The 25632-nt window shown below is 40.4% G+C and overlaps 1 protein-coding gene across 4 annotated transcripts in view; it reads right to left on the bottom strand.

The window, feature by feature from the left end:
- Positions 1–22654, bottom strand: part of LOC306771241 (zinc finger MIZ domain-containing protein 1-like) — a 117794-nt gene extending 95140 nt beyond the window's left edge. For all 4 annotated transcript variants that reach the window (XM_079260361.1, XM_079260362.1, XM_079260363.1 and 1 more), the window contains exon 1: positions 22600–22654. The gene's annotated coding sequence lies outside the window, so the exon portion shown is untranslated. The remainder of the gene's footprint in view (positions 1–22599) is intronic.
- Between the last annotated feature and the right edge of the window lie 2978 nt (positions 22655–25632).

Here is a 25632-nt window from a genome sequence, read left to right as displayed (position 1 = left end):
TTTGATCACCACCCTGAGCACAACCCAATGGAGGGAAACAAACCAGCCACTACTCAACTAAATAAGGCGTGAGCTCAATAAATCTGGAAAGGTGTCGATAGTTTCTATCCCAAAGTTTCTAGAATGCGGGGCAAGTAAAAAAAAAAAAAAAAAAAAGGCACATTTTTTTATGATAAGAAGAAATATTACAAGCATTCATCAATAAAATGAAGGAGCCAAAACTACGCTAATTGCTTTTGTGGCAAACTTTGATGAGTTTAAATCCTTTAATTGATCAGAAGGGTGGTGAAAACAACTCAGTTTACTTAACTAGTTACTAGGTTGGGTAGGTTACGCTAATGCATGACATGACAATGTATCGAAGTAAGAGAAGAAAAGCCTGGTCTACCAAAAGAAGACAATAACTTTTAACCTGTAACTTTGGAACATTTATAACTTTAAAATCATCTTTAAGTTCATTGAGCTTTTGAACACACGATAAAGCATCAAATGGACTTTAAATGATGAGGAGTGCCAGTCAAACCTCAAACAAATGAAAGCCATAAGGACAAAGTAAACGTGAAATTTGTTTCCTGTAATGATAACTGGAAGAGTATGTCTTCTCCTCTGTCCAACCATATCAATTCAATTTTCCACCTTTCAAGTGTACAGGATGCTTCAGTGGGTTTCAGTGATACACTATCCATATGTGGTGTGATTTATTCTTTAAATGTGTATTCTATTCTATTCTATTCTATTCTATTCTATTCTATTCTATAGTCATTTAGCAGATGCTTTTATCCAGAGTGACTTTCATCTGAGTACTGCCTTATATACTTTTTCTATTTCAGTACATAGTAAAAACTGCAATCTATATTATGTTTTTGAACAATTTTAAATTCTGATAAAAACTAACAAAGCAAAAAATATAACGTAAGAGATATGATAAAAAAAACAACAACAACAACGAACAGACTTGTACTCACTACAGAGAGCATAGAGAAGTGACAGGAGGCAAAGTAGATTCCAAATTAGCCATCATTAGGAGGCATTAAAGTATGAAGATCTGGAAAGATGATTAAACAGCTATGGCAATATAAAACATGAATGAAAGTATAAATGCAACAATGTATGACAGACGTGAAACAGAAGTCCCCTTTTTACATGTGAGGAAGCTTAAATGTGACTTAAGCCATATTCAGAAGAAAAGGCCCAGTGAAAGAAAAATGTTGAAAAGATGGATGAATTTAATCAAAATAAAAATACCTTTTAGAAGGAATACTTTAAAATTGCCTCATAAGTAAGAAGGTTGCATAGAAGAATTCCATTTTAAATTCTGGCATGAGTAAGTTTTACTTCTTATGTTGAGGATGCACTTTTCATGACTTTGTAACACAGTAGACAATAGAATAAATGCATATTCGTGAAAAGTTTATCATTGTAATAATACCCAAAAACAAACATAACAGAATGCAAAAACTGTAGCGCTGCATGAAATCCGTTACCTCCCATTTGCTACTGAGGAGGCTCAAAGTGCCCTTCATTATTAATGTCCTTAGAGCAGGATTTAAAGCAGCTTTGCTGCTCTTATCAATCATTCATCTGCTTTCCGTTGAACACACTGATTCTCTGATGTCAAATCAGATGTGAAGTGCCCGAAGAACCACCAAGTTGAGGTCTTACTTTAATTAAACAAAGCTGACGTGAGCCTCAAACATCTGCTTGCAAAACGGCCAACAATGCAACACGTGTGGGGATCCTGACTTATCTGTAACCTGTCAATCAACCAATATGTGACACTTGGGCCTCATAAATTAAGAATAGCATGCTGGGGTCTAGTTTTACAGGATCCTTTACTTGTCTTTGTGTTTTGAAAAACAGTGAAACAGGGAATAGATTTAATCTCAGTCAAACTATGTAAACTTTTACATATAACTATATTTATATAGATAGTTTTTTCCATCTAAAAATATTTTCAGCTCTTTCACACAGTTTTTTATCCTACATTCTCTCTGAACAAGATCCTGTTTCACTTTGCAGCAGCAAGCATTTGGTGAGCAGCAGCAAACATAATCAAACTTTGTGGTCCGTCCCCTCCGTGGAGTATAAAATGAAAGCATATCGTGCGCAGTTCTTCAGTGGCAGTCTCCCATTACTGTCTGCATGCAAGTGTTCACTGCTCTGGAACTTTTCCATTTCATCATTACACTCAAGCTGCCCTCATCGAAAGCCAACCAGCAGCAGCGGTGGCAGCAGAAGCACAGCGGACCATGTCATCCGTGCACAGCGGGAGCAGGATCTTTCCAAGCTGCAGAGTTCCACGTTTTGTCTGGGAAGAGATATTTAAAACTACACAAACCACAGGTGCATTGCACTTCTTTAAACCAACACAGTGAGAAGGAGGCTGGGCAATGCTCAGTTCCCCCTTGGCTATGTTTGTCACATATATTCAGTAGGTCAACTTTCTCCCACTCTCATTAAGAGGTAAAACATTGAGGCAAGAAACCCAGCTTGCTTCTAATGCCCGAAGGAAATGTTTCATTTTGTGCGCCCAGAAAGCCACTGATGCAATTGTTCTCCAGCTCTCACAATGAATTCCAAGACAAGATTGTGGGATTATTTGATGCAACTTCCACTCAAGAGGCCAATTCAGACTGTCCAATCAATACTAATCAATGGGGGGAGATGACAGGAGATGAAATTCCAAGTGCTGAAACCAAATGCTGTTGTAACACCACTTAGAGCCTGCAGACTCCACTCTCATCTCGACACACAATCTATCTGGGTATATTTAGTAAAGTATAGCATTTAAGAAGAATCTAAAAATACATGATAGTGGTGTGATTATAGACTACCTTACTCTTTCATTTAACTAATTTTCATGTTCATTTTTTTTGTTTCTATCTAATATATATGATCAGTCATGAGATTTAATTCACATGGAGATTTTTGGTTTTTTACAGTGCAAAGAACCGGTAAGTCCTTTAACTCCGTTGGATGCTACTCTCATTAAAATCCTTACAGATGGAAAAAAAAAAAAAAAAGAGACCGACTGATAAAGTTGCACTCACTGATGGGGGTGAACAATGCATCCAACCAGTACAAGTGCACAAGAGAGCAAGGGACTGTACAAAGAGTTAAATGCAACGAACCGTCCTCTAAATTCACAATATTCCAATTTTACAAAGCTTCCATGGGATGAGGCAGAACATCTCCAATCTGCAAGCAATCCAAGCACCCATGACAACTCGAGGGCTCTTGTGGATATTCCCCGATGTGGACAACCCTGAAGAAAGCCACAGACTAGAACAGGTTTGTCAAATAATAAAATTGTTCTACATGCTACAAGTACAGCAGGAGAAATGGAGTCTGCTTTACTGTCCCTGCACTTTGGCAGTGGGTAAAAGTAGGCCAGAAACTCTCAGACTACCATACTCACCAAAAGGTAAGAGCCACGCAATATTATTTGAGAATTCACATCCGTTGACATCAATGGTAGCATATATGTTTTAAAGTATCTCAAGTTTAATGCCACCTTCTAATTAGCTCAAAGCTAACGTCATGCAAATTACTAATCTACAAATTATTAAATGGAGCTCAGACTGAGCTCTGCATGTACAAAGTTTCTTTCATGTGAGGCATGAGACAACAAAGAACAAGAGCGGGAAACAAATATTTAATGAGACGACCACAGAAATCTCTGCTGCCATGCTAAGACAGTTACCACTTACCACAGCTCAGCAGTGCTGCCAAACAGCAGTCATGGCGGTCTAGACGAGGCCAAGCTGCAACAGGGGCCTTCCGAAAGCTCGTGTAATTCACGAGGAATTTGGTGCGGTTTCCTTGGAGCACAGAGGAGACGCATGAGTGAGAATAAAGAGGGGGCGAGATCCCCGCGGAGGTCAGAGCGCATCCCTGGAGGTGTCAGGGAGAGTAAATGGGCATGAGTGCAAGACACTGGGGTTATAGCTGCTCTGCTCCTTCCGCCTCATTTTCGCAGGGGGCCCCCAACAACAACTTGTCCAAGAGCATCTCAAAGCCAGAATCGGCTCCTCATGCATCCCGCACAAATTAGAACAGGAAGCGACTGTCAGCTTCTGGGAGAAATCACCACCTTACTCCCAAACAAAATATGGAGGAAATTTCTGTTAAGGAAGGAGGGCGCTACATAACGAAGGTTGGTGCTTGTTTGATGACTGCAGAGGATGCCCCTGGTTGTCTGTACAGCTGGTTGAAGGCTGACACCTGCATAAAGACCCATGAATATTCAGTGACTAAGTAAATGAGGCAGATAGCACTTGACATGTTTAACATCCACCTTTGGCACCTTCTCTACAAAGCCAACAAGGTGAAGCAGCGGAACGGATGTGTCAGCTGTTTGTGGGTGGCTACGATCCCTGCTGATGAATCGGATGCTTTCTAAACAAAGAGATTGAGTTTCAGTGGGTGAGCTACATCAAAATAAGTTGGACTCTGCAAAACAATCTGATGTGCTCAGTGGGATGTGAGTCGCTAAAATGATGTTTTTTGGCATTGGAATAAAAATTGTAGCATTACGCCTTGTAGTACACTGACATTTCCATTCTAAGAAAAACATGTTTCCCCCAACTATAATCCCTGCTGGTATCAAAATGTTTGCTCTCTAAATATTTACCAACCCAGAGTCAGATCTAAAGCCTAACAGAGGCACCTTGAGACTTCCTTTTTTCCAAGTGTTGTGTCCCAAAGGAAATGCAGTGAAAGCACTACAGACTACGTTGCAAGTGAGTAAACTATCTGAGCACACAACACATTCCTCCAACACCTCAAATAGCTTTGAGAAAGAAAAAAAAAAGTATCTGCTGCCAACAAACTGCTTCCTAAAAATCACTGTGGTGTCTGTGAGAGATGAGCGAGCATCCATTTGGTGTCGCATATGCAGTGCTTTAACACCAAAAATGAAGACATTAGTAAATGTATTACTCAGATCGGCAATAGAATGTAAATATTGACACTTTGATAGTCGTCACCAGGCTTATCCAGTCGACTAGACTGGTTAGAGCCATTTAACATCTGCTCAGTATTATTCCAGGTAATGGAGTTAAAGGAAAATTCCACTGACTTTTCAGAATCACCCAGTTACTTGAGGCGTCAAAGGTGGCTCTGAAAAGTTAATGGCATCCTCTTTCACAAAGAGCAGCTTTGAGAGTATTCAGACAGGATCATAATTCAGTCAGGCATTATGTTAACTGGGACAGATTTTCAAACCTGTACTTCATTTAAGCTTCACAGTCATCAACTTTATCAACAAGTAATCAGTCATACACTTGAGCAGGAACCATAGGCTTGTTACATAGTCTGCCAGAAAAGAGAACGTTATTCTTATAAATCAAGTGGCAGGAACAAGAAAAAAGTTAGTTTTGGCATCATTACTTCAATCGTCACAAGAAGCTACATCCAAAATAGGTGGGAATTAGTGCATGGTGGGGTATATTTGGCCTGATTCTTAAAAACTTCCTCTGTGGCAGGGAGGAGTTTTGCATGTGGCAGTGTTTGTGTCTTAATATGTCACATGTTGTATATGTTTGTATACTTTCTCACAGCCCCTAACAACTGTGCCTTTCAAGTCTAATTATTCATTAGACCTTCTTGAAGCTTCTGCATCAGCAAAAGACCAGAAATGACAGGTATCCACTTCACGCTTGTCTGTGTTAATCACACCCACCTCAAATTTCTTTAACAAATCACACAATTTTTTTCTCCTCAAGAATTAGTTTGATTCAGCTGATGCATCCAGAACAGGTTCTGAGACTACCAAAACCAGGGCAGTGAGAATAAAAATGTGTCGTTTGCTCTTGGCACCTCTACAAGAAAAAACGAAAGTCTTCTGTTCTTATGGCGTACATAATGTTCTTTCTGAAGGTGTTAGGGTCTCATAAACCAAGGAGACAATCAGTTGTTGGGTTGGATAAACTTCGGCACTTTTAAATCATGTTGAGACTTTTTCCTTTTCAGCCTACTGTGTCAAGCAGGAGAACAGGTCATACTGACTGACTTCAGCATAGTGAATGAGTGTATGAGAATGGAGTTAGCACTGAAATCATCTACTCATTTGGGTGGCATTAGCTTACGTCCTCCAATACTCTCAAGAATATCAGTTTGAGTCCCTTCATATTAGTTTATCTGTCCTGTTTTGGAGCAGGGCACTTCGGCCATCTCGCTTCCACTGTCTACATTGCTGGTATATGACTGTCTGATGGTGGCTTCGGAGGCTGTTGGCATGGACTGGCTGCCACAAGTCCACCCCAAGGCAAATGTAGTTACACATGTTATCATCAAGAATGAATGTGGTGCCAATGAATAAAGAATTCACTGTAAATATATAAATCTAAACTTTTATTATTATTTAAATTTTTTTAAACTGATCAACATAGCCACAAAAAAAAACAGAAAAAGTGTGGTAACATGATGCTTCAGAAACCAGCTCTGAATGGCATTACTGAAGGGAATAGTTTGTCTACACCTTATATGTTCTTCTGACTTCTGTTTTGCATAACGTGGGTACTCCATATTATGTATGTCCTCATACCAAATCTCCTTTGAGCTCAATTAAGTATTTATCTGTTTGTCTACCTGTCTTGTGTATCTGCAAGCTGTGAGTTGGAGATAGTTTTACTCTGTTCAGTGCATTTTCTTTTGCCCAGATGCAGGCAGCATGAGGGGATCTGGCAGGGAGCCCTTGGTTACACGGTTCTTGCAGTAGGGGTAGTTTGGATGAAGTATGGGAATGAGCCAGAGTCTGGCAGTGACAACATGCTGACATCTCCACACAGGATGCGTTTCCCTACAACTAATTCATACTGTCTAAAATATCATTTTGGAGGCTCAAGTAATTAACAGCAAATAGAAGTTTTTGGACAGTGCACCAGCTGAGGTAAAAGTAAACATTCAAGAAAGGAAAAAAACAGAAAAACAACTAAATCCCAATGCCAACAACTGGACAACTGTGTAGTCTTTCCTATTCTTGCAGATGAAAATCCACTATGCATGGGCGCTATGACCCCAACAACTCCCTCCTTGTTGTCTGAAGTCGTTTATGCATGTCTGCAGCCAAGTATAACCAGGCGCTCACCACCATGAAAATTTAAAGCCATTTTCATACCAACTATAGACTCTGCCAGAAAAACCTGGGCTGACTTGAATGTGTGAAAACAGCTTAAGAAAAGCAGGAAATGTCTGGCAAATTTGGAAAAAAAAAAAAAAAAAAAAGAGAAAAAACATGTTATCTAAAATGCAGCTGAACACACAAATGATTCACTGTTTGTTTCAGCTCTTCTTCGCAACCATTTTTCTGTTGATCCACTACTCAAAAATCCTCCTCATGTTGTTAATTCTGCCATTGTTTATTTAAGATTTAACATCATGCGAATGTTTATTGGGGATTATTCCTTAGCATGTCTCTTATAGCTGCTTGGATTCTTTAGCTTAGAAACATTTACACTTGAGTGATTAGTTGACTGATCAATTAATTGATCAACAGTATGTTAATCAGCAACAAGATTCCTTTTGTTGACATCCCATCCAGCTCTGGGAAATAATAACGTGTAATCCTACCATACTGACAGAAGTATTTGACTCTCTGTGCAGATCAGATTTTTTTTTACGGCGTTTTCCTGTAACCAACTGCACAGACATGCGTGCATGCATGCTTAGAGGTTGTTGCCACTGAACAAAAACAAAGTCACACAAATGCACTCTAACCACTTATTACCCCACCACCACTCCACCCACTGCTCCGTGCACGCTGCCTCCTGATAAGCTGGTTTGCCAGGCTTACCAGCGCCGCTCATGGCTCCGTTTGCACAACCGCTCCCTTGTTGCTGTACAGAGTGGACAACTGCACTTTGGACTTTTCAGTGGGGAAAACCTTTTATTGTGTTTCCCTTAAGGGCATCCACTGTAGTTGATCTGCAAGCTGCCAACCACACACACTTTAAAACACAGCATTAAGGATGTCCAAGGAGAAAAAAAACATAAACAGTAGCCGCTGCGTATCCTGTGCTGCGGCTATTAAGTACTGTGCAGCCAGTTTGCCTTTGCTGCTGATTTTCCCGGAGCATTTAAAAGACTCATAAAAAGGCAGCTGAATTATCTGTGTAACTGGAACCTGATCCACTGCTGCCTGACCTTTTCCACAAAGCAATATTAAACATAATAGTTGGGCTGAGTTAAGTGATTGCAATTTATGAGCCCATTTAACTTGATTCAATATTGGATGACAAATGATTACCTCTGTGAAGTAAAGCTTACATGCACGAAAATAACCCTGCTAGGCACAAACTCGGAGCTTTGTCAAACGCAACAATCGGCTCGGCATCTGTCTGCTACAAGCCTGCAGAGGCTCTGAACAGCATTTTAAAAATGCATGACAAGAGTAGAAGAAGCTGCATTTTAAATACACACATATCCCTTTTTTGTGCGCAGCTTGAACTCTATTAAGCAAAAAGTGATGCGCATTGAATAGACGTTACCAGTGAATCTGCTCGACTGGCCAAACGGTTTAACTGTATCAAATCCATTTTCCTGAGTGCATTGAGGAAGTGTCAAAATGAAACATTTTCAATTTAGCCCTTTCAGGTCCAAGATTTCTTCATCCCACTGTAAAACAAGGTGCTTACCCAGCAAAAACAGGCCGCAACACGTTGCTAAACGTGGACGGAGCTTTAAATTAGCCTGGCTCGATCCACGTATTTGATTCATTGTGCAGCCAGAAAAGAGTTACATGACTTTCAGGCACCCGGCTCAGACTATAAAGAAACAATGTAGCCTACTTTGCACACTCCTCGCTGCTCTCTTTTCAGCCACATCCTCTTGGATTTTATGACTCTGGTTAAAATGCAACCATTAAATATTCATGTGCAAGGGCTTTCACCCGTGAAGCAGCTTCCCGCTCTCTTTCTGCGAGCTTTAGAGAAAGTGAGAAACTTTTTGATTGTAACTGACAGGAGCTAAATATTAAAACAGAAGCTATGGGAGTTCAGCAAAGTGCTATCTTCCACGGCTTATACGAGCCTCGCCTTCTTGCCTTTCATCCTCCTTGTCCTTAAAATTTTCATACTGTGGCGAGACTTGTAGGGCAAATTAACATGACAATACAAACAGTGGAGATAAATGAACGTAAACGCTGTGAACGATGACGTTTTGAAGATTAACAGCAACCATCCAAAGACAATCGGCAAGCATCACACAAACTATATCTTTAAAATGTATTGCTCATTAATTTTTCACTTGTTGTCTCGGCTGTTTATTATGCAAAGCATCTATCGGCAGCAAAAGTAATGGCAAACATTATTCATGCGTTCTCTTAGAACTCCTCGTACGTTAAATCCATAATAGATAACAAGTCAGAGTGTCTAGGAAAAAGAAAAATCAAGGATGAGGTTATGTCTTCAGGTATTAACATAACACTGCAACATGATTTTACTGCTGAGAACATTAGGGAAATTTTTTTCAGGCTTTATTTGGGTAGATGTTATTCGCATACAAAGCTAGGGCTGCAACATTCAGCGCTTCTCCAAACAAGCGATTTCTTAGACAAATGAAGCTGAGGCATGTGAGGCCTGCATGCAGTTGCCGTGATCAGCGTGGCATGTGTGACAACGAGCCTCCGTGAGTTGATTTAACTGCTGAAAATTCACAAGGGAAGAGTAAAACGAAACCTAACAATACTGTGGTTGTCTGAGAGGAGTGGCAATGCAATTGGCATGAAGAGTTCATTCATTCTGAACTAATCTTTTTAGTGATTTGGGAGTAATGATTCACGCTACTCACAAATGAAAGCAGATGAACTAATAATTAGGATATTTATGCATAATATTTTGTTAGCCAAGTGCTGCCACGAGCAAAGCTCACAGTCCGATGCTATCAGAGTCTGGACATCCAGCATACAAGAAGCATGCAGAAGCAATTAGTCTTTCATCAGTCACCGGTGTCTCTTGCTTCAGCCCTGGGCAACTGATTGAGATGAATCAAAAAGCTTTTATTCCACCCTCCTTTTCTCAGTTTGAAAGAAGCCACTTGCCAGGAAAGGAGTCAAACTTTCTATCGCTGCTCATCGCCGTCTTTGATCCCAGACAAATAAGAAAACAAAAAGTGGAGGACGGCTTGTGAAACTCAAAGGCTTTCGGAGGCATTCTTCCACTTCTGGAAGGCTGCCCGCTCTTTTCAAAAGAGCCTTTCTTCAAAGCAAACGCCAGTGACACTACCCATTCTTCTCGCAATTAGGATTTATTGAAAACACCCAGAAAACACTGTAGAGCTAATATCATGCACTAGCTTGTCAAAAATACATCACAAGGGTGAAAAATAAAGAAATAAAATTAGAAAAAAAAACAAAAAAAAAACCTATCCTCTGCCTTTTGAGTTTATAACCAGCATTTAATCCGCTGTAATGATTTACATTATGACAAGTCAGGCAAAATTTACTGTGACAGATTGAAGAGGCCCCAGCATAAATATAATTACAGCTCACATGATCTTTTCCACCTCCCTCCTTCCAAAGGAAGAGCATACAAAGACAGAGCAGGATACGCAGCCTGCAGTAATTTGTTTTTCAATTTGCTTCTTGACATTAGCATGGTGCAAAAATAAAAACAAAACAAAACAAAAAAAAAAAAAGTTAAAAAATTACAACAAAAAAGTTACAACTTATTGTAGTTGGATCAGAACCTTAAAAGCAAGACCTAAAGTGCAGCATTAAAGTGTTTTTTGTCAATATTTAAAGGCACCAAAGCTATAATCAAACCACATATGACCTTAAAAAAAAAAAATGTGTGTGATAGTACATTTCTTCCCATGAACCCTCAACCCTGCTTCTACTTTGTTTTGAAAGTTAAGAAACACCATGCCTGTATGGAACTGTATAAGTGCACATGGTCAGGCCTTCTCTTATGCATAGTTTAGAATAAACTAATAACTAAAATAAACTATTATAACTATGATAAATCATGCAAAATGATTCAGTTCAGAGCACAAAGCTTAAAAATAAACCTGAATGCAAACTTGTTGCTGAACTGACTGAAATGTAGCAATCCTAAAAATCCTAAAAGTTCAAGCTGGCTGTTTTAATAGAACAGGGGGCGCATAATTGTTGTGCCTTTTTTAAAAGAAAAAAAAACAAAAAACAGAATAATTATCAGAGTAAAGGATGTTTTCTAAAATTGCCAAAAGAAGCATCTTTGTTTGGAGCAGTTTTTATAAGTTTTTTTTTTTATATAATTACAATAAAATTAAGAGACAAGTCCATTCATTGAAAAGAAAAATCCCAAATGTTGCATTAGAATACCATTTGCTGGTTTTCATTGTTTCCATTTGCATTTGACTTCAACACTAAATGATACTTTTAAGGGTTTAACTGCAGACTGGCAGGCCTTAGACCAGACAGCCAAACTATACGACAGATCTGACCACATCAGAGAGAGTTAAGAAGTCCAATTGGAATTACTAATTTGTAACGATGGAATGAAAGAGAAAGGAAACTTAAACAAGCAGTTAAAATGTCAGAAAAGCATTTTTTTTAAAAAGTAGCGAAGCAGTCAAACTTCCAAAGCAAAGAGTTGTAAACTCTGTGGGAATTGGCCACACATAGGACTAATTCTTCAAAAGAAACTCAATGTGCGCCCTCCTCCTCCACTTGTGGTCAGCTCAGATTAGGTTTCACATTCCTACCTCACAACCCACACACACACACACACACACACACACACACATGCAAGAAAGAAGAAAACAGAAAGGTGGTATGAAACACGGCCATTTTTGTCATTTCTGACCTCAGACCGTTTCATCACACTGATGATGTTTACACTGCGACAAAAGCACAGCGATGTCTTCCCTCTTGTTCATCACCCCTCCTCCTCTTCTTCCTCCCTAACAGCCTTTTCCATCACCCCCCCCATGTTAATGCAACACACATTAGTGAAACCAGCCACACACAGCGCACATCCATGGTGACACGAAAGATGCTGGGCCCTTGGGTGAGCCATCTTCCCTCCCCTCTCTCCGCATGCCAGGCACATCACGGGCGCAGCCTCACACTACAGCGTCTGTGACTCAAAACATGCCCTCCTTTTAGAGCAGATGGTCAAAAATAGCGTCCACTGTCAACATTTTTGTAAGCCGTTGGACCCGTGGGGGCCACACACCGTTCGCCAAGGAGGAGCAGAGGTGCAATATCTGTGTGTGTGTGTGTGTCTCTTAAAGTAATCTGGTCAACTGCCGCTTCTCTCTGTTTGATACTGACAAAGTGAGAACACCCTGTTGTTTGAAAAGAGCTTATGCAATCTGGACCTATAAATAGGAGTGCGAATTGTGTCTGCATACGCGCCTCGCTGTGTTTACATCCAGACAAAACACTGCCCAATTAATTAGCATTCATCATCAGCAGCCGTTGCCGTTACGATATCCGTGATTATCATTAGTGTGAAGCAATCTCTCATCTCTGCAGGGGTGGCTGTTCATTTCCTGAAGCCGGTGCGGAGGATGGGATGGCCCACTGGCCTCCGGACGAGGCAGCACGAGGAAACAGACAGGACGTGTTTACAGAAGAGTTATTTAAAGTCACCCCCGGGACAGCAGCACACGTGGCTACAAGCCATATTTCTGGTCAGATACAGTACAAACTGTGTGGAGGCACAAATGTTCATGCGGTGAAATCCCACAGTCGTATCCACCAGTGTACCTTATACACCTGGCTTTGACGACAGGCTACATTTCATTATCTGAGATTGTCACTGTCTCACTGTAAGAGACATGTTGATTAAATGTTCTGGTTTCACAACCAAAAAGAGAAAAGTATAAAACAAAACAAAACTGTAATTTGCATTTATTTCTGCTTAACATGCTGTAGTGCTACAGTTGCCACCATGTTTTGGCTGATATTAGGGGTGGGAAATCGAATTGAAAAAAAAAAAATCAAATATCGGGATCTTTTGCTTCACAATTTTAAAAAAATCTTTTTTTTTTTTTTTTTTTCAAATAAACTCATACAAATAATACATTATAATATTTTTGTCATTTTTATAGTTTCTATCGATCTTTTTACTTGTCTTCCTGGGCATTATAGCAGCAGAATGATGGTCTGGCTACTGTGTTGTTTTTTCCAAAAGTGAAATTAAGAAGAATGAAGATGGTAAAAAAAAGTTTTGTACAATTTTTTGTTGTTGTTTTTAGTCTACAAAAATCAGCTATATCGAAGACTTGTGAGAACTGCAATTTAAATCAAATCGGCACCCAAAAATCTGAATTGAAACAAATTGGGGCAAAAGCATATCATTACAGCCCTAGCTGATATGCAGTAAAAAAATGCAGGGATGTACAGAAATAGAGTCTAATTATCAAAAATAAGTTAACTGTAGCGTGCATGGTGCAAAAACAATTTTCATTTTGGGATTAATCAGATATTATTTAAGTGAATTCCCTCCGATGTACATATCACTATTGGTACAGACCAAAGTGGATGGATGCTTCACTATTTACGGTATATTATTGAAATGCAAGATTACCCTGGACTAAAATTACTAGCCATCTCCATTTACATTACTGACTTTATCTTCTGAATGAAACTATGACTCTAAATTATAGCATTCATGCATCCCAAAAGCAGAAGTTACAATCAGCCTAAAACATGTGAAACGTACCAATATAATCTTTCTGTCATTTCTTAACAGGCTTGTCTACTACTATGATTGAAGAATAAGATACCCATTAAAGATGAACCATTTGGAAACCCAGTATGCATTACAAGGATGTTAAGGGTTAATATCTTCCCCTCGATCCAGTGCTCAGACTTCTCCCATGGTTGTCTTTCACTGCCTACAGCTGTCACGTCCACGTATCAACTCCGGTTTGTGATGCACGCCTCTCACCTGGGTAACCGACCGCACACAGACACAGTGTTAGCATGAGGGTATGGTGTAAGCTGACACACCGGCTGTGGTGAGGTGTCACTGCTGTCTACACTTCATCACCAGTAAAGACATTTCTTTTCCCTTTTTTCCTTTGCGAGGGGTGAAAAGAGTGCACACTGGTCAGAAAAAGAAACAAAATCATGTCAGTTTAACAGCAGAATTCAACTCTGCTGATAAAGAAAATATGGTGAAAGCTTAACTGAAACTGTTCATTTAACAGCTCATTAGCAGATGTAAAAATGCCTCACATGTTTTATAGAATAGTAAAGTGAATACCTTTGGGTTTGGGGTTGTTGGTTAGAAGTCACTTTTGATTATGGTTACGGCTGAAATCTCACTTTTTTTTTTTATTGCTGCCCAGTTTATAAACTCACCAAACAGTTGGATGGGTTTCAGCACAATGTGAGTCAGTGGCAGGCAATTATCCCAAATAGCAATAAAATGGCAGATGATTAGGAGATCAACATGAAAAGTTATTTTTGTGGCGAAAACTGTGGAAATCACAAAAGTAATGAATATGAAAATGCTTCTCGTCTCAGGAAGGAAGCTTGCCTGTTAGCTTAGAGTGAATGTATTAACCCCGGCGCAGGCTTTTATGAAGGCTGTTGATGCGTCTGCACAGTTCGTGCTGATAAAACAGTTTATTATTCCTGATATTTGTTGGTTTCTGATCTATGATTAAACTCATTCTTGGAGTGGTGACAGCTGGAAAGAGACAAACTAATACCCAACAGAGGGAAATATTTGACTTGTTCTGCATGAAACTTTCCCAATCCTGTGTGGCTGATCGATATTACAGACTTGAAACTTATATTTACAAATTTGTCAGAAGCATTGGCTTATATCCTGTGCTGGGTGAAAAATGAGTGGATCTTTATACAATGAGTACACCCACACTCTCAGCTTAAAACAGCTTGTCTCCATTCAGGTCTGTCTGCTTGTCTCTTTGCTTTAAAGTAAGCCGAAAAGGATGTGTTGTTTTTTTTTTTTTTCTTTACACTGGCGATCAAAATTTGAAAAGGTGGGATTAAGAACCAAAAGGTGATTGACGGCAGAATATGCTGATGCCAAAACACATGTGAGGAGACTGAGGATACATGTTTTTCATAGCTCATATCTGCTGGAGGAAGTCGTGTGTTTCTCTGTGGTTTAGTTCTTGGAAATGTTTTGTCTTTTGGTCATGACTCCTATCATAGGGCAGCTATACAGCCGTTTAAACACACATCACCAGTGACAGTAGGTCAGGAGGTGCATATTAACTGGTAGAACATATGACCACGGTGGCGAGATGCAATATGAAAGAAAAAAAACGAAACATCTGTGCAAACTTTGAAAAGTTGTCTGAGTAAACAACAGATGCTTCCAGACCAAACAGTTCCGGAGGCTTTCTGAGGACAAAGACAAATCCAAAATCATATCATACAGGTGGAATAAACCCCAGGTGTTGCTGTTATGCCATTCCTCTGGGTTGTGTTTAAATATTTAATGCCACGTGGTAAGTATGTTGTTTTAGCTTTTTTTTTTTTTTTTTTTTGCTTTTTTTTGCTTTTTTTTTTTTAAAGGGTAGGTTTCACGGTTATGTCCGTATGTCCAACCAATCACCATAAACACCTCATGGAAAACGTTGTACCATAGTTAGATCTAAAAACAACATCGTGAAAGAAGGTGCATTAAGTAAATTTGCTGGGTTTTTTTGTTTTGGTTTTTTTTCCCACTGTAGTTATAAGAACTCTTGGAATTTTACGACTCTCAAGACGAATCTCCACAAAAACACAGATCGGTGCATCCACCCTCTGTTTTACAGAGGATTTAAGCAGTGGAAGGACCACAATCCGTGCGTTTACATGGGAGTTTTAATTCCTGTTTAATTCCGAATAGGAATTAATTCCGCTTTAAACTGATGAAAAACGACCATGTAAACACTTAATTCCTAATGCAAGTTTCTATTCTGAATTAAACTGAATTCCGATGTAAGTGCCTGGTTTATTTGCATTTTAATTCTGATCTATTTAATTCCTCTGTCATGTAAATCTTAATTCCATTCTACGTTAATTCTGGTCGTTCTGCGCATGCTCGTTTCCTTGTCCTGTCCCGATTGCGTTGTTTTGCCTCCCGTGTTCGGTGGTCTGTCTTTCTTCTCCATCTCAGTTGCTGCAAAAAGTGAAGTAGTATGCTTGTGTTGTGTACTTCAAAATTAAAATAAAAATATCGGCGAAACTGGTACTTATTATGTAGTTTTTACAAGTTACAACTGAAAAGACGAGAAGCAGGGAGCCAACTTTGTTCATTTCCGTTATACGTCATATGTCACATGGACCCTCTTTGCAATCAGAACCCTTCCCGGCCTGCCGCTCTAAAGAGGAATTAAGTGAGGACATGTTTCATGTAAACATTCCTTTGGAATTATTATCTTCATGTAAACTCGTAGGAGAATATGTTAATCCCGAATTTTTTAATTCCGAATTAAAAAATACCATGTAACCGTACCCAGTGTCATTTCCGTTTAGGGCACATTCACATCAGTCTTTTTGATTCGCATCCGAGTCCATTTGCTCAGAAAGTCCACTTCATTTGGAGAGCTGTGAATGCGCCTAACAAATTCTGATTCGGAGCAAAGAAGTGGACTCGGTCCGACTATAAACACAGGTCTCGGCGCATTTCAAGCAGACCAAATACAGGAAGAGGACTATAAAAAACAATTCACTTCCTGCATGTGACATAGCTTTGGATTGTTAGTGAATACATAGTGATCACGTTAAGAGTCCTCTGCCTCATCTGTTGTTCATACTGCACTCATTGCTGCAGTGTATTTCTGCAGTACACTTGCATGAGACAAAATAAAAACCCAAAACAGAGATAGTTTCGTGCTCAATGTTTATCTTACAACAGTTTTCTTCTTCACGCGGGTCTTGTCCTCTCTTTTCCTAAATACTAGCGCAACGCCTCCTTTGGTGGGAATGGGGATATATTATTGTAAAGGTTTGGCATGACTGACCAACGTCCAGCATGAATGTAATCTCAGTCTGAATGGATACACCCCCCCAACAACTGAGCCGAGTCCCCAATCGGACCGAGTCTAGTGAACTATCCTGATGTGAATGCACTATTAGATACCAACCTCTGGCCAGCTGTTATGGCGTTATTAATGTGAGTGCAAACAGGAAAAAGCCCTTAAAGTTACGCAGCTTTCAGGGGAGCTCACCAGAGGGGACTTACCTTCAGGGAGTCCCAGGAACTGTGTGGTGTGCAGGAACCACATAGCTATGCGGTACACACCATGACAATATCTCAATAGAAAGCCTCTCGTGTGTTGACACACGTCAACAGACGAATAACAAACGGTGCAACACGTTGGGGATTTTATCTGCTGGTGTTTTACATCTTGATGGCAAACTTGCACGTATCTGACATTTGTGTTTGGGCATGCAGGGGAGGGGGTGAGGGTACTTGGGAAAGTGATTACCCCAAGACCTTTCTCTCTGAGTGCACGAGAGAATGGGGGAAGGACGCTCCGTATGTATGAGTAAATCCCAGTTAATTTTCCAATGAGATATGGACCCCCACAGGCTGTGTTGACTGCGATTCCAACACTTGCTCAGAATCACCTTCATTACTCATCAGAGCAGTGGATCTACACTCCACACCCCCCAAAAAAATAATAAAAGTCTTCTCGAAAACACTTAAAACACTGCCATGTATCAGCGAAACCCCTCGGGATTCTTTCCAGCTCCCATATTTTCAAGAGTGAAATTAAAACCCTTGTGAGAAATTCAAATTCTGAGAGCAGCTGCTGGTTTCTGACTACTTTAAATTAAGAAGGGGGGATATGTCTGCTGCAACATGATCTGCTAGATCTGAAAACCCTTTTGGGTTTGACTTTGTTTAATTTATAAAAGCTGGGACTTTGGAGATGCTAAGATGTTATTCCAGATTCAGAGCCTTTCATTTACACTTAACACTGCCGCGATGCTCTCTGTCATCATCTGTGTATGTTTTTTCACAGCATGTCACATTTAACATGCATGAACCTGTGACTGCTGGGGGCCAAGAAGATTCTGATTACATCCATCGTGGATCCAGACTCACAATTTTCACGATCCTGCGTTCTAATTCAGATTACTTGAATTTTAAGAAATCCTGCAGACAATAACAAACACGTAGACAAAGTAAAAGCAGGTATAAATTGCATTTAAATATAGCTTTTTGGTCAGATTTCATGCCATTCAGACATGGGCGCAAACTGACACTCTTAACAACGATGCACTAACAGCATTAGGGTGGAAAATGGTCATCTGTATTTTGATGGTATCGCTTTAATGCAAGAGAACAATTTAAAAAAAAAAAAAACACTAACATACAGAAATCAGCCTTGTTGTCCATTCAGCTGCCAAAAAACCCAATTTTCAGTGAGATAAAGCTGACAAAAGCAGCAAATGATCAGGTTAAAGAAGCTAAAAACCGAAAAGTGTGGTGAATTAAATGATTTCATGCCTGCAATAAAGCCAACAATATAGTATGTAAACCTATTAATCAGGATATATGTGTTTATGTTTCATAAAACTTCCCCTCCAGCATGGCTGCAGCTGTAAGGGGAGGCAGACCCATTGTTCAGACTAACAAGGGGTGCAGAGGTCACTTGCATTTTCACAAGAGCTCTGCCAGAGGGGCTGGGGAAGCAACAGCACACCGGTTCGTTTGGTATGGATCTGCACTAAAGCTTTTTCTATAAATTCCCAGTCTATTATAAATGGGGATAGATTAGATTAAGTGAGATTATGCAGAGAGGGGCTCGCTAAAAAGAGCAAAAATAACACACTCAGTACTTAGCAGGCGAGTCAACAGTGGGATTAAGCCAAAAGAACATGCTGAAATCCAATGCTAATATGCACCATGGTCATCCATCCACAGGCTCAACATCTGAGTGGTCCTTAACATTGATCGACAGCAATTTTCTGCAACAAATATCAGATTTGTATGATCATATTTCACCCATAAAGCTGAAAGTTTCACAAATCTCTTAATTCAAAACAACAGCCCAAACCGCCATCCCGCTCAAGCCACCTCTCCCTCTACGCGAGTACAGTCTGTACAATAACAACTGCGATCACCAATGCAACCAAAAATATGCACAAAGTGGTTGCACACTCTAACATGATTAAATGATGTGTGGTCTGGCATCCCTCCCAGCACCTCTCCCATCCCTCGCCGAGCTCTGTATCTCCCTCCTGCACGAAAGCACACAGATTCCCTTTCCCTGAGCTGTGTTTTGAAAATAGACGTTTCATATTAACAGTCAACAGTGAGGCTGACAGGTACAGTCTGACCATTCCCTCCACCGTCAACCGCTCCCTCCCCTCGGTGGATATCTGCTAGGTACATGTTACTGCAGCTGCATGTCACAGAAGTGGAGCGTCGCAAATCATCACACACACACACACACACGCATGAGGAATGCAGAATAACATATGGGAGAGGAACATAGAGTGGGATGATGTAGAGTTAGATGAAGAATCCAGACCCTTTAATGAAACAGTGTCACAGTAATAAACACTACATTACTGGGTTTTTTCCTCACATCACACTGGCATTCATTAATATCAGAGCTAGCCCTAAAAAAAAAAAAAAAAAAAGCTTAATTTTATGGCTTTCTCAGTGCTCCCTATCCTCGTTTTCCTGCAAGAAAATACATAATTTTTTGTAAAATACTGGATTTCAACAAAATAAAGTTCAATCTTAAACTTACAGGCAACTTGTGGCAAGAAAAACTAATTTTTTTAGGGGTCACAAGCTGCTCTCACACCATGCTCATGTGTTATCTAAACAGTCAACATTCTAGAGATGTAAACTTTAGATTACTCAACTAAAACCTTATTTCCCAAAGTGATATAACCCAAAAAAAAAAAATGTAGATGCAACTGCACTTTTATCAGATCAAGTCTTTATCTATAAAGTAACTATGCATCGGACATGTAAGTGGAGGTCAAAAAGCTTCTAAAAGTAGCACAAAATTATTTTCTACTGCCTCGTTAAAGACCTCCTTCTGTTAAATAAACCTTAATAGCGATGTAATGCCTTAAAAGTGACATGATAGTCAGAAAAATCAACAATTAAATGCTTTTTCACACTGAGGTAAAACCTCATGATATCACCTGCTACAACTGCGCTGTAACACACATACTGTTCTCTTTGAAAATAGCCATACCAGCAGAGTGATTCATCCCAAGAATTTATTCTGTTAAGCTAAGACAACACAAAAAAGACCTTGAGCAAAACAAACAAAAAAAAAAAAAACCAACCCTACACAAACCTCCCACAGTTTCTAACCGCGGAGGAAGAGCATTCGGTCGCCTTTTTCCTGTTTTGAGTGCTTTAGAGAGGTCTCAGTACGCAGGAACTGCTCATCACAAGTGGAATTCCCAAGCCGAATCAATAACATTATGACATTATACAGCATCTCAGAGCCATGTTTAGCAGCTACTGAAGGCTGCAAACCAGAGGGACAAAGTTCAGCTGGAATAATGCAGATTAAACTGGTCTGTCACCATTTAGCGAAGACGCATTTATCTGTGAACTTGTGTGCACTATGTGGTGGAATACTGTCAGGGAAAAAGAAGGAGCCTCGGTGGAGACGGTTGGAGACAAACCAGCTCTCAGTTTCCTCACAGGCTGGCCAGCAGTGCTTCTGGAGGTAATGAGGCCTCTTGTGTGTCCTCTCTGATCTGAGAGTTGAATAATTTCCCATGTGGCGCAGCCATTTCCAGCTTCCGCCTTTCCTCTCACCCCGTCAGGTGGGTGGAGAGGCGAGAGCAGAAAACCTCCAGCCTCTCCACCAACAACATGTTGCTATTGTAGGTCCACAGTGCCACACGCACACACCCCAGCCTCACTACGGTCCAGACAGACAGAAGAAGTCGTCTTTAATGACTAAAACGAATCTAAAAGTTTTTTTTTTAAGCAGGCATTTAAAGTTTTTTCTAAGCGTTGCTTAGACTAGAAGCACTTTGTAGCCCTACTTGGTGCTTTTGCAGTTTTTTTGTTTTTGTTTTTATATGTTGATACTTTTAATTGGTCAAAGAGAAACTGAGAATTAATAAATGGTCTACTTCAGCACCCAGACACACGTGCTGGCTTGCAGAGCTCCGTTTCAATGTGTCTTTTGTTTGACGGCTGGTGTTTCAACATCCTCAACTTGAATAGAAGAAGGTCAGCCTGGTGGGGTCTGCCCCAAGGTTATTCAGAAGCCCAACCTGGGGCCCCACAGTGGTGGGGTGACTGGGAAGGAGGGGACGGGACAGAAAAACCTCCTCCTCTGTCTGACACAGCCACCTCCCTAATATATAAAAGCAGTGGAAGTTTTTAGTTTCCTCACACAATCTGCGCTCAGTCAGCATTTAATCACACGTGCCATCAAGTGCCGAGGATGCTGCAGGCTGAAAGGCAGGGATGGAAACGTGAAGGCGCACAACAACTTCCTGCACTGGCATCAGGTCTGCTAAACACAACCAGGATTGCATGACAGATATGTAAACAAACTACCAAGGATGCTCTGTGGCTTGGTGTCTGACCTCTCATGCTGTGTGCAGGACAGACAGGGATGCAGCCACAGCGGCTAAAAGCAGACAGGAGGAGAATGAACTTTTTCCAACAACATAACAAAAACTGGAAGAGCTCTCCTGGGCATCTCAATAAAAGGAGAAAAGAAACATGTGCATGGACTTTTGTTCGCTCGCTCCGCACTCTCAAAGTGGAACTTTTAGAAACAAGAATAAGGTGCGTGTATATGCCACAGAATCACAAACACAGTCACATTGGCAATGGTTAGGGAGAAAAGCAGGGAGCAGAGATGACTTTTTTTTTTTTTTAAGTTTCTCGTGGGATTTTAGCTTCCTGGACAGATTTACATAAATAAAAAAGAAACCCAGTTATATATGAGAGGTCTCCCATCAATTGCCATCAATTCATACTATATATATAGATACATATATATACATACATACTAACAACACTGTGAGGGAGCACTGACCTCTTGCAACAAAATAACAGCACACACTTGGATGGATAACTTAATATTTAATTGTACACATGTGTTGCTGTTATCAAAGTTCAGAGGCGCATTGAAGGAGACATTTGGCGAATAATCCGCACACTAACAGCGTCCGTCTGTTTTCACCATGTCCACAGTTATTCTGCAGGCTTGCATCTACAGTTCTCATCTCAGCTACACACAAGCCATGTGCTTTGTGCACACCAGAAGCCAGGACGTAGGAATAATAGAAATGTGGGGAAAAAATACATAAATATCAAGATGTTTCGCACAAGTGTGAACGCCATTCATTCTTCGAGCGACACACACAAACACACACACACACACACACAGGCTGCTACAACGTAGCCTCCAAACCCCCGACGCGGTAGAGATCAACGCGGCATCTGTTCCTGCCGAAATGCACAACCTGCTTAGCAGCCCGCCGGTTCAGCCCCGTCTGCAGCCGGCAGCGTGCTGCTAAATAAAAAGCAGGCAGTCATAAAGCTGCGGTTTTATCCTCGCAGGCTCCGACGTGCTCCTCGGTGCCAGTTCAAGCGGTCACTCTATTGTTGAGAAACAATCTGAGCCAAAGTGGAAACAAAACAGGAGCGACACCGGCGAACAAGCAGCGTTAAGTTTTCAGCTACTCACCCGGTTACCAAGCGGAGAAAGTCCTCGGTAATATTCTTCTCTTGTTTCTTTTTTTTTTTTTTTTTTTTTTTTTTTTTTTTTGGTAATATCTTCCCCTCCTTACGGCCACTGAGAGTGGGCTCAGCGTCAGCGGGTGAATAACTGAATAGACTCGGGGAGAACGCAGTAAGTTGAAGTGTCAAATTACATTGGCTATTCTATTACCGAAGGGACCCATGCTCGGTGGCTGCTGACAAAACGTGTCGCGGATTTTTTTTTTCACGCGTGGAGGGCAGAGGGAGCCCCGGAGCGGAGCCCGGACTGACGCTCTGCTCAGCGGCCATCTGGGATCTGGATCCGCTGGAGGGACCAAACCTAGGAGCGGAGCCGAACTGTCACAGAGCAGAAATGCTTATGGATTTAAATACATAATATTACATATTTCACTAACTAAATAATGGTAACCAAAAATGGTTTGTTGGGGTTATTAATAAAAACCTAGATATGAACACATGCTGTCATTGTAACAGTAACCTGATACCTGCCTATTCATGGTATTCATTATATCTTTTGATGCTTAAAACAAACGATATATACATTATTCTATATATTATTAATAATAATAAAGTGCTATAAATACACGCGATCCGGCTGTATGCCGACTCCATCTTCCGTGTTTTGCAGGTCGCCGCTCTCTGATAGAAAGCTCTGAATAACAAAGACATGTTTGAGAGCAGCAGCGGCATCAGCAGCAGCAGCAGCAGGCTGGGCTGAGCGCTGACGTCAAGGAGCCATGACTGTGCCAAGCAGCATCCAGACTGCCGTCCACCACACACACACACACACACACGCGCACGCTCAGTGACCTGCTGTTGTGCACAGTGACCTGTTTGTACCATGTCAGAAGTTACAAGCACGTTGCCACACTTTTGCTGTGACTGACTCTTTAAAGTTGGGATGTGATCAAAGGTCAAAGTTGGAGTTTTACCCTCTTAGAAGCTGTGTACATTAAAGTCATTGCAGAGACACACACTGTTGGTGTGTGTCTGGAGGTCCCTTCGCACCCCCCCACCCCACCCCCGACTTGGCCTGTGTATCTACCCCAGCTGTCTAAAGTTAGAGGGAGGGGTGGGCTGGGACTATAGGCACCATTTGTCCTGCTAAAAGGTGACAGGAAGCATTGATTGCAGCCTGTCCCAAGCTAATGTAAGCCATCCATGAACTGGCTAATCTCAATGTTTCCCACTAAGTAAGATTGGAAAATTTTAGGTAATTGATTCACAGCTTGATGCTGAGGTAAAATTTTGATTCCAGGATACTGGAGCCCTTTAAAATTTTTATTAAGCAATTAAGTGCAAGAAAACACAAACAAAACAAAAACCCAACTCTTTCCTGTAAAGTAGGTGATTGTTGGAAAGTGAACCATAAAAACAATAAATATGCACAAAAGCGAGTACATTAAAAGCACCACGGCACAAATGACTAATTAGCAAATAAGCTGAAAACAAATTCTATCCAAATTATTATTCATATTGTTTAATCAAAGCCAGCTCGGCCACCTAATGATATATAAGCTGCTCTTTTTCTAAGCTGCTGAAGTGCACCAGGGTTAAATCGGAACAGGAAAACCCCTTCACTAACCTATATTCCAAAAAACTGAGTCATTTTTTAAAAATTTAAATAAACCAGAATCCAGTCATTTGCAACTAAATCAAATCCTAAATTGGACTGAAAAATGGTACAAAAATGACATCATAGTAGATGGTGAAAACACGTGATCCTTTCCAGTATCATATCAAGGAGAATGACACTCTGGCTACAGCATTGTGCCAAAAACGTACTTTTCCAAGGTGGAGTTAAATGGATGAAAAGGAATTATACTTTGTGGGGAAAAAAAAAAGCTTTCCTTGACACTGGAATTCGGTCATTTTTTAATTTGGTTATAGCTGAATTACAAATTACTGCTGGACTTGAAACGGGCAACAAAGGAAGAGGGAGCATTAGTAGAAGACAGAAGGAAAAAAGTGACAAAAAAAGAAAAAATAACAGATTCAACAGGCAGAAAACAACAGCAACTGTAAATTCAGTACCAAAACAGAAAAAAAAAACAACCAGCTGCTGTCAAGAAACTTAACAGAAAACACCCACCCTCTGTAAGGAAAAAGCAAGCAGAGAATCATCAGGAGCACTAAAACTTTGTATTTATCCTGCAATGCTTTAATATGACCCTTTTGATCTGTCATCATTCTCTGTTATCAGGTTCTCCTATTGTGTACTCATTTACTCTTTTTCTTCTTGGCCAATAACCAGCACAGAAACTGTGGAAAATATGCACATTTCATCCAGGTCAGCTGGAATCCCATTCAACATATACAGTCAGAAGACATATAACTAACTTCACTTATCGGTGTTACCGTAAACCAGCTGGACTAACTGGCTGACGGAGTCTGGATTTACATGGATACACCATGACAAAACATATTTATCATTTTGCAGTGGCGTCAAATTTGTGAAGAGTGTATCATCAGAGATAAAGAAAAAGCTTAAATTCTTATTGTCAGTGTTGTACATATTTACTTTCAAGTATGTTGCTTGCATTTCAGCTACAACTTGGAAATCAACAAACGTCAACCAGGATAGTTGTACGAGTTATTTGGAAAAACCATTTATAAGATCACATTATGTTGTTTTTTTGTGCATACTGCTCTGACTGCTGCAGAACATCCCATGATGCTCTTGGCACTTCCTCTTCATCTCTCTGCTCCTTACCTTTCATGTATAAACATATAAAAGTGCATGTTGGTCTCTCTTTCTCCTGTCTGCTGCACCACAACTGGTTGAGGCAGATGGGTGCCTTCCCTGAGTCGAGTTCTGTAGGAGGTTTTCTCTTCCTGTTAAAAGGGAGTTTTTTCCTTTCCACTGTCGCCTTGTGCATGCCTGGGATGAAGGATTGGATTCAAGTCAAGATTCAATGCAATCTGTTCCTTTTCCTTAACTATACTATTTATTATGAACTGTCTCAGATTTATGTGTTTGTAAAGTATCCTGAAATGG

The sequence above is a fragment of the Telmatherina bonti genome, assembly GCF_933228915.1.
Source record: "Telmatherina bonti genome assembly, chromosome: 21".
In the NCBI taxonomy this organism is placed as follows: domain Eukaryota; kingdom Metazoa; phylum Chordata; class Actinopteri; order Atheriniformes; family Telmatherinidae; genus Telmatherina; species Telmatherina bonti.
The sequence above is the reverse complement of the archived record's forward strand: the minus strand, read 5'-3'. Positions and strand labels throughout refer to the sequence as shown.